We start from the raw sequence: 9,813 nt of genomic DNA, 5'->3' as shown, positions 1-9,813 counted from the left end.
GACAAACGGTGATTCAAGGAGTTGTCAGCTTTCAGACCTGCTTCCATTATTAATTGCGTGTAGCTTCCATAACAACTGTTGAGGCCCCATCGGATGAGTCAAGCTGCACACTATAGTGTTGAGGTCACATCTCTCTCAGCCGTGCCCTCCGCTTCTCATGTTCTTGATGAAAACAATGTGTGCTCTCTGCAAATAACATTAAACAGCCCGCTTCTACAGTAATGCCCCATAAATATGCCCAAATCTTGAAAAGCAAAAATAATTACTTTCATACCTTGTACTGAGACCGTCGCACAGATTCATTTCTCTTCTCAACCCCCTTCCCCCCCCCCCCCCCAAACTCCACACACTTTTCTCTTTCTAGCCTCACAAATCAGCCTCCGTTGTGAATGCAGAGTTGGGATGCTTTAAAGAGCACAAACAACACATTAATTAGAAGTATCAGCGCAATGAAATTGCTCATCGTTTTCTCTGTAAAGATTCATAATAATAATAATACCAGTAACCCATTACACATCACTTGCATTTTACCCATGCCTGGCAGACAGTCTAGTCTAAAAATGAATTACAGTTCATCTCAACTTATTTTACTCACTTTCCCTTTGAGAAAAACTCCTGAGATGAGTTCACCCGACGCACTTATGTTGAATAATACCTCTCCGCATTTTAATCAGCAAAACACACTGTTGATGCATCGCTTCACGCGCGTTCTACCAATCTCAGAGGGGCCGCTCAAAACTTTAGAGGAAAACAAGCACTCCGTTGCTAAGAGGTCAAACTCGGGGTATATAATTAAAGACATACACCTAGCGCAGTGGTGGGTACGTGAGAGGCATAATTAATGTACAGGCATGCGCTTCCAACTCACTGATCCTCTGCCAAGTTCAGCATGTGTGGACATGATGCTCCAGCCAAGGGCACTGGCGTAATGATGGACGGGGCCAAGACGTCTTCCAAGACTCACCTTGCCCTTTAAACATTTGCAGAGCAACAGGGATATCCGCACGACAGGGAAACCCCAAGTGTCAAAGGTTACCGAGCATCTTAAATGTGAATAGAGTAGGAATGGAATACGAGCCCCTGTGAGCAATTCAAAACTATTTCCTTTCACTCATAAAAATGAAGGTTCTTCATTGAAGGTTCCATGAACATCCACGGAATCTTCCCATTGTGCAAAAGCTTCATTATAGTGGAAAAAAGTTCTTTAGAATTTTAGCTCTTAGAAAAAAATGGTTGTTTTAAAATCTGTTCATTGAAAGCTTCTATGGGGATCCAAAAACGGTTCTTCTGTTGAATCACTACATGCTTCTGCGTAATGTATACTGTATTTTTAGGAAATGGTTATGGTTAGGTTTGGAGGTAGGAGTTGGGATTAGCAAATCTGAAAAAAAAATGAAAAATAAAAATAAGGAAGGTTTTTTTGTAACTAAAATGGTAATTTTCCTGCATATTTCTGTGTGTTACATTCTTTTTATACTCTATAAAATGGTTACATCTAGTGGTAGGTTTAAGGGATTTATAAATCGAATTCATTTTTCGAGAAAATGATAAAAGTTCATCTATACAAATATCTTTAGGATATAGAATATTTGTCAATATTTTACATTGTTTAGCTGTGAAAACATAATGTTTACAGTTTAAATGTTTCATTATGTCCTAATTGTATGTTTCAGCATCGATCAAAACATATTACGTACTACATGTAAACAATGAGATCAGGCTGTAAAATAAAATAAAATAAAATAAAATAAAATAATAAAATAAAATAAAATAAAATAAAATAAAATAAAATAAAATAAAATAAAATAAAATAAAATAAAATAAAATAAAATAAAATAAAATAAAATAAAATAAAATAATAAAATAAAATAAAATAAAATTAAATTAAATTAAATTAAATTAAAAATAGCATTGAAAAAATAGCATTGATCTGGTTACACTTTGTTTTATAGTCCACTTTCATTCTACTAACTGTAAGTAACTTGCAACACGTCATTTAACTCTCATTAGACTAATAGAGTTGACTACATAGACATGTAGTTGCAAAGCTACTTATAGTTAGTAGAATGTCTAAAGTAGACTTTCTTTTATATGAAATCATAAAGAAATATATTCATTTCAGTTTTAACAAAATGGGTCTAAGGTGTAATTTTAACTAATTGAATATATAAAATAAAGAGAAAATCAAACTTTTTCATTACATGGAGGTACTTGAACCCAATCCCCTCTCTCGCAGACCCGAGTAGCCCCATCAAAAAGCAAAGTCTACATTAATTGAAAAGAAATTAGGAAACCTTGTCAAACCCAGTAAATTTTTTATACTTACTAAACGACAGTGATCACAATAAAACAAGCTGCATTGTTCGCACATCTGCATTTTCCATTTAATCCTTGACTTTCATTGGAGCTGTCTGTAATCCCTCAAACATGACTAATGGGAAACATTAAGTACAAGTTCGGGAACAAGTGGTTTTAATTAAAAGCTGCTTCGTAGAGGCCTTGAATGGCTGGACTTTTTTTTTTTTTTTTTATAATTCTTCAGAGGAGCCAGCATGTGTTTTTCCTTTTATTAGCAGTTATGGACATACTCGGTCAGCACAAGGTGTTGCACATTTTCTGCAGAAACTTAAAAGCAAAGCACTGCTATCTAAACCATATTTCTCTTCGACGACGGCTTTCAAGTTTTGGAGAGCGACTAAATAGTGAAGAATGACTGAAGGGGAAAGCTGATGTAAATGGTGGTGTAAATGGAACGAAGATGGAAACGAGTTCAAATAGCCATATTTAGAAAATACAACGTCTTGTGGGCGAAACTAAATAAATGGTTAAAACATGCTGAGTGGCACATCGGATGGATAAGGGAGGAAAAAAAGAAATAAAACAAAAAAAATCAATTTTACAGCTTCCGACAGAGGAAATAGTTAGGGATCTCCGCTGGAATCTTCATGGGAAACATTCATGACCTTGTGCTGACAGCAGTTTGTTCCACCCACATGTAGTGAACTCAAGTTTATAAGAGTTAATGAACACTACTGCCATACCGATTTTCAGTACGAGTGTGTGACACTTTGACCTCACATTTTAAAGCAGGGTAGTCTACTGCATATGGGTGTAATCACACAACCACATCCATTCAGATCATGGCCTATATACGGCGTGTCATAGCCTTAAAATCCAACAGAATGCATATGAAAGAGTATCGTCTTTAAATATAATCTCTGGAGACGTTGTTTGATTGTGCTGGATTTGGCTATATGAAACTGTTTTATGTTGCTAACTGCATCCTATTTTGTTTTATGTTTAAAATAGATTCAACAAACTTTTTTATTGTATACATACTTTACCCATATACTGTAAGAGACGTTAAAAAAATACATATTTAAATAAAATACATATTTATATTATAGTACATATATAGTTAGCATTATTAATACTATCTATCTATCTATCATCTCTGTAAATATCAATCATCCGTTTATATCTCATATATATAAGAGATATGCACAGAGATTTTATATATATATATATATATATATATATATAATAAATAAATAAAAACTATATTTTATTCCTGCATAATAAATAAATAATAATAATTATTATTATTATTATTTAACAACAATATATAATAATGTATATTATTATTATATTATTTTATACAATATAATAATTGTATAAAATATACAATTATATAAAATGCTAAAATATATAAAAATTTATTATAAATTAATCATTTATATTAATTAAATATATTATATTACATTACATTATATTATATATAGAATGAATGTGTACACACATTTACAAAATAATGTAAAAAATAATAGTGTAGTGTACAAGGAAGAATTGATGTGAGCAATTACAAATTATCTTATGAACCTTCGCTTTGCGCTAAAGCACATCATCTATGGCTGTACTTATGGTTCATTCTATAAAATCTCTGCTGAAAGTCTCATGCAATCAAATGTAATTACTTCAATCGCATGTTATTTCTTTGACTCTCAAGTCATCATATCAGTCCACTGATGTATGCAGGGTCTTTTCTTCGTGCGGGTCATGGCATATTTCAGCCTTTGCTCTGCATTGCTGTGCATATTACGCTTTTGTCCATCTGCCCGGAATCTTCCCCTTGTGTCCGCTTAGAAATGGCGGACAGTGCTGAACGCTCAGCGTGCTCGTCTGCATCTAAAGATGTCTGGAAAAGCCATCGGTCCGAGCCCGTTTTTGGAGTGTGTGCTCTGAACTGCCTCCCGGACTTGGCGGTGTCCATGACAGGTCCTCTCCTGGTGAGCTTGCTCCCATGATGAATGGCCACCTTTCTGTTCTTTATTGCTCCACTAAATCATACAACTGCCATGTGTTTATAACCCATTTTTGCTGCTTTTTTATCCCCCTCCGTTTTTTGGAATTAAACTACAGACGTCTTCTTTTTTTCTAATAAGGAACATACAGGCCTAAGAGACTTTTTGCATGAAGTTTGCAGGTTTCTAATTCACAAATTCACAAAAACATCCAATAAGTATGTGCTCACATTCATGGTTGGGATTGTTGTGGATATTAGAGGACTTCAAAACATGATCGGTCTGAAAAATCTGCAGCTTCATTATTGAAATGGTAGCAAATGGAAAGCACAAAAACCATTAAGTCTCTTCAACTAAAAGTCTTGATGCACTAACTAATAAAGTGAATATTTGGAGTGGTTCAATTTAGTTGATAATTCAATTGTGCAGCACTTAATGACTAGATGGTGCAATGCATCATCGTCCTGAATACCACAAAGTAATTCTCATTCTGCACCTCCTGGTCATGTATTTTTATGCTCAGATTTTTTCCCATTAGGAAACTGCCCCAGTAATGATACAGTGCATTATTTCAGCTATTGCTTTTGCAGAATTAACTGCGGTCTGTATGAAATATGTAACATGGATATGATACATCTCCATAGTGTAATCATACTTTCTACTGCCTGATTACCTCTAGCTCTGCTCATTCCAATCATAAACCTGAGCTTTATATATAATTATTTGTGCGTGAGTATGTGTGTGCGTGTGTATACGCACACACACACATATATATATATATATATATATATATATATATATATATACTCAATAGACAGACAGACAGACAGACAGATAGATAGATAGATAGATAGATAGATAGATAGATAGATAGATAGATAGATAGATAGACAGATAGACAGATATACATAAATCAACAATGACAAAATACATCTCAAGCATTTATGACCTTAGTGTTGAAATCAAAATCAAAAATCAACAGTTGTATTTATTATTTTTAATGGATCTGAACATAAACTAACAATAAAAAGTTTCAATAAGTTTTATTAATTAGTGATAACAAAGGTACTGTTACTATTTTAGTGATAAAAATATTGTTAGTTAATGAATATGATCATATTTTGTATAAATAAATAAATACTTTTTTCTACCCTTTTTGCATTTTTTGTATTTTTATGCACATATATACATATATAGTATAATTAATTTAAATATATTTATTTATACACACATACATACATATATAATTTATTTTTTCTGCAAATTTTGCACAATATTTTTGCATATATGTGTGCTATATGATGCACATACACACACACACATACATATAAAAGAAAAATGTGGAATATTCTAGTTATCAATTGCGCAGAATTCTATAGTGTATATGCCTGTATATATTTAAAAGCTACTTTTGACTCCACCAAAAACAAGAGATTTGAAAAAGAAAGTTTCAGATACCAGGCTGCTACAAAGCACCAGAGCCATCATTTATTTATGTTTGGTTAATAGCCCTAGCCGCATTACAGGCAAGGTTGTGACAGCACTGAGCAACAGCCAAGTCCAATTTTGCTGCTCTCCACACTTTACCTTTCCAAACTGCACAGGCACTGAGTCTGAAATACAGCTGCTCTCGCCCATCAATCACTCTTCAGTCCACACATGCAGACAGGTAGAGCTGCCTCTAGTGCACCTGTGAGGAGTAAATTCTGGTTCACTGACAGAGCCTTACACTGGCTGTATAGGCATTCAGATTTAAGACAGGTGAGCCACTTATTTTATTCACTTAAGGCATAGAATAGAGAGCAATCTGAACCTTTGGTATCTGCCAGAGACTTTCTCTTCTTGTAATGGTAAGACATGTTTCATGCTGTTTCCCCATAAAGAGCTGCATATGGTTTTAGGTCTGGCATTTGTTCTGTGAATGCACTTCAAAAACATATAAGTGAGGCATTGATGTATACTCTGTACTTTGTCTCCACCTAGTGATCATGTGCAAAAACCATTTCAGGCCATTTCTTTAAAATAAAATAAAATAAAATAAAATAAAATTAAAATAAAATAAAATAAAATAAAATAAAATAAAATAAAATAAAATAAAATAAAATAAAATAAAATAAAATAAAATAAAATAAAATAAAATAAAATAAAATAAAATAAAATAAAATAAAATAAAATAATAAAAAAATAAAATAAAATAATAACCTAGAATTCCAACTGCTGATTATTTCCTCAGTATGAAGCCGCAATAACTTTCTAGGGGACCGTGGCACACTGCTCAGCTGTGCAGTGACTGACAGGTTTTTATGAGCTATCAATCATCTAAAGCGTGGTCTGTGTGTGTTATCGTGTGTTGGGGGAGGTCTGACCCACGGCCTAGCCTGACATTTAGAGAAGGAGCGATGCTCACCGAGGAAATCCCATTACAGCAAAGAATGATGGATCTTTTTATTCTAAAAAAGTAATATGCTGCCTGACATATAATTTTTTATAATTTGTAAAAATAAAATTACTACATTCGGTGCTTTTTATTTTTATTTTATTATCTGTTCCCTCTTTTAAATATCTTTTTTTGTTATTGTGCTGAATAGTGGCATGAGAAAGACTTCTAATATTATTCCAATTTCAGTAATATTTGTAAGCTATCATCAATGGTATATTATTATCATTTTGTAAAGGGACTGAATAGAAATATCCCTTCATTGTTATTAAGGAAGATATTTTATAGAGCACAATATTAAAAAAAAGACATTAATAAAAAACATCATGGAATTTTTAATAGCACAGACATCACACTATTCAGAAATCACTGCATTATTATCTTAAAAATACAAATACAGTAAGTAATATTCTGACTAAGTTGTTGACAATCAGAACCAAACTACAACAATATATTTTTGTGTGTTCTGATTTGGCCTAATAGCAAAAGAAAAAATGTTACCATAGTATATCTATGACTTTCAAATAAATAAATAAATGTGGGAAGAATTGTTGAGATTTAATCCAAAATGTGCATTAATATGAATGTTTGTAGTGTAAGATGAAAACCACACACATAAAAGGAATAAAACCATTTCGGTGTGAAGTGACATGCAACCAGTGTTGCCAAATATACTTATTATAAGCAACTTTGGGCTTGTTTTCTTAAGAGGTTACTAAAATACTGCCAAAGATAAAATGGCTAGAGTTTACATGGTCTATAAATTTTAATTCAGTGCATTTATGTTGTGATGAGATGGTCATTTGATGCTTGAATAATGTACTGGGGGAGGGTATTTTTTTGGTTTTGGTTTTTTGAAAGGGACTAGAAATGGTTAAAGGAATGAAAACAAGCAACATTTTGGAAGAACATTATATAAAACTATACAGGTGCTGGTCATATAATTAGAATATCATCAAAAAGTTGATTTATTTCACTAATTCCATTCAAAAAGTGAAACTTGTATATTATATTCATTCATTACACACAGACTGATATATTTCAAATGTTTATTTCTTTTCATTTTGATGATTAGAGCTTACAGCTCATGAAAGTAAAAAATCAGTATCTCAAAATATTAGAATATTACTTAAGACCAATACAAAGAAAGGATTTTTAGAAATCTTGGCCAACTGAAAAGTATGAAAATGAAAAGTATAAGCCTGTACAGCACTCAATACTTAGTTGGGGCTGCTTTTGCCTGAATTACTGCAGCAATGCGGCATGGCATGGAGTCGATCAGTCTGTGGCACTGCTCAGGTGTTATGAGAGCCCAGGTTGCTCTGATAGTGGCCTTCAGCTCATCTGCATTGTTGGGTCTGGTGTCTCTCATCTTCCTCTAGACAATACCCCACAGATTCTCTATGGGGTTCAGGTCAGGCGAGTTTGCTGGCCAGTCAAGCACAGTAACACTATGGTCATTGAACCAGCTTTTGGTACCTTTGGCAGTGTGGGCAGGTGCCAAGTCCTGCTGGAAAATGAAATCAGCATCTCCATAAAGCTTGTCAACAGAAGGAAGCATGAAGTGCTCTAAAATTTCCTGGTAGATGGCTGCGTTGACTGTGGACTTCAGAAAACACAGTGGACCAACACCAGCAGATGACATGGCAGCCCAAATCATCACTGACTGTGGAAACTTCACACTGGACTTCAAGCAACATGGATTCTGTGCCTCCACTCTTCCTTCAGACTCTGGGACCTTGATTTCCAAATGAAATGTAAAATTTACTTTCATCTGAAAAGAGGACTTTGGACCACTGAGCAACAGTCCAGTTCTTTTTCTCCACAGCCCAGTTAAGATGCTTCTGACGTTGCCTCTGGTTCAGAAGTGGCTTGGTAGCTCTTTTCCTGAAGACGTCTGAGCGTGGTGACTCTTGATGCACTGACTGGCTTCAGTTCTCTCCTTGTGAAGCTCTCACAAGTGTTTGAATCGGCTTTGCTTGACTGTATTCTCAAGCTTGCGGTCATCCCTGTTGCTTGTGCACCTTTTCCTACCCAAATTCTTCCTTCCAGTCAACTTTGCATTTAATATGCTTTGATACAGCACTCTGTAAACAGCCACACCTTTCAGTAATGACCTTCTGTGACTTACCCTCTTTGTGGAGGGTGTCAATGTTCGTCTTCTGGATCATTGCCAAGTCAGCAGTCTTCCCCATTATTGTGGTTTCAAAGAACAAGAGATACCCAGAATTTATACTGTAGGGATGGTCATTTATTCAAACTCAAATGTAAATATTCTAATATTTTGAGATACTGATTTTTGACTTTCATGAGCTGTAAGCTCTAATCATCAAAATTAAAAGAAATAAACATTTGAAATATATCAGTCTGTGTGTAATGAATGAATATAATATACAAGTTTCACTTTTTGAATGGAATTAGTGAAATAAATCAACTTTTTGATGATATTCTAATTATATGACCAGCACCTGTATATAGGGGTTCCCTATGCAGATGATTTTGCCCCACGTCCCAGGGGTCACTTATTTTGGGTAATTTTCCCAGACCGGGTTACTTACTTTGGGTTTGTTTTTTTTTCAGACCAAGCCACTTCTTTCAATAGCAAAACCTGACAATACTGGCTACAACCATTAAACAAGACCAGTACATGTAAGAATAAAGTCTAAAACCACTGGTGTTTTTCAGAAGAATAAGAGATAAACAAAAACAAAAACTTACTGACTGAGCCTTTAAGAAAGCACTCAGTAGCATTCTTATTGACTGTGTTGATAGCTAATGTAATTCTTTGTTGAAGGGGCTCAAGTTAATCTTATTGTATCGCTTGAAATGTGATACAATTTGAATGTGGCAAAAGAGAAGGAATGTAACGCAATAGCATGTTATCATGCTGCCTTTGATCAATAGCACCGCTGACCTGATAGCAAATAAGCAAAAGGGCAAAGTTTGAAAATAAAAGCTACTGGCTGCTCTCCTGAAGAAAAGAGATGGGCATCCAGTCACGAAAACTCCTCGCAGACTTATAGAATTCACACTACGTCTGCACGGGACAAGCGCGTGATCCTGCTGTAGGCCTCA

This window comes from Onychostoma macrolepis, chromosome 07 (genome assembly GCF_012432095.1).
Source record: "Onychostoma macrolepis isolate SWU-2019 chromosome 07, ASM1243209v1, whole genome shotgun sequence".
NCBI lineage: Eukaryota > Metazoa > Chordata > Actinopteri > Cypriniformes > Cyprinidae > Onychostoma > Onychostoma macrolepis.
This window is presented reverse-complemented; position numbering follows the sequence as displayed.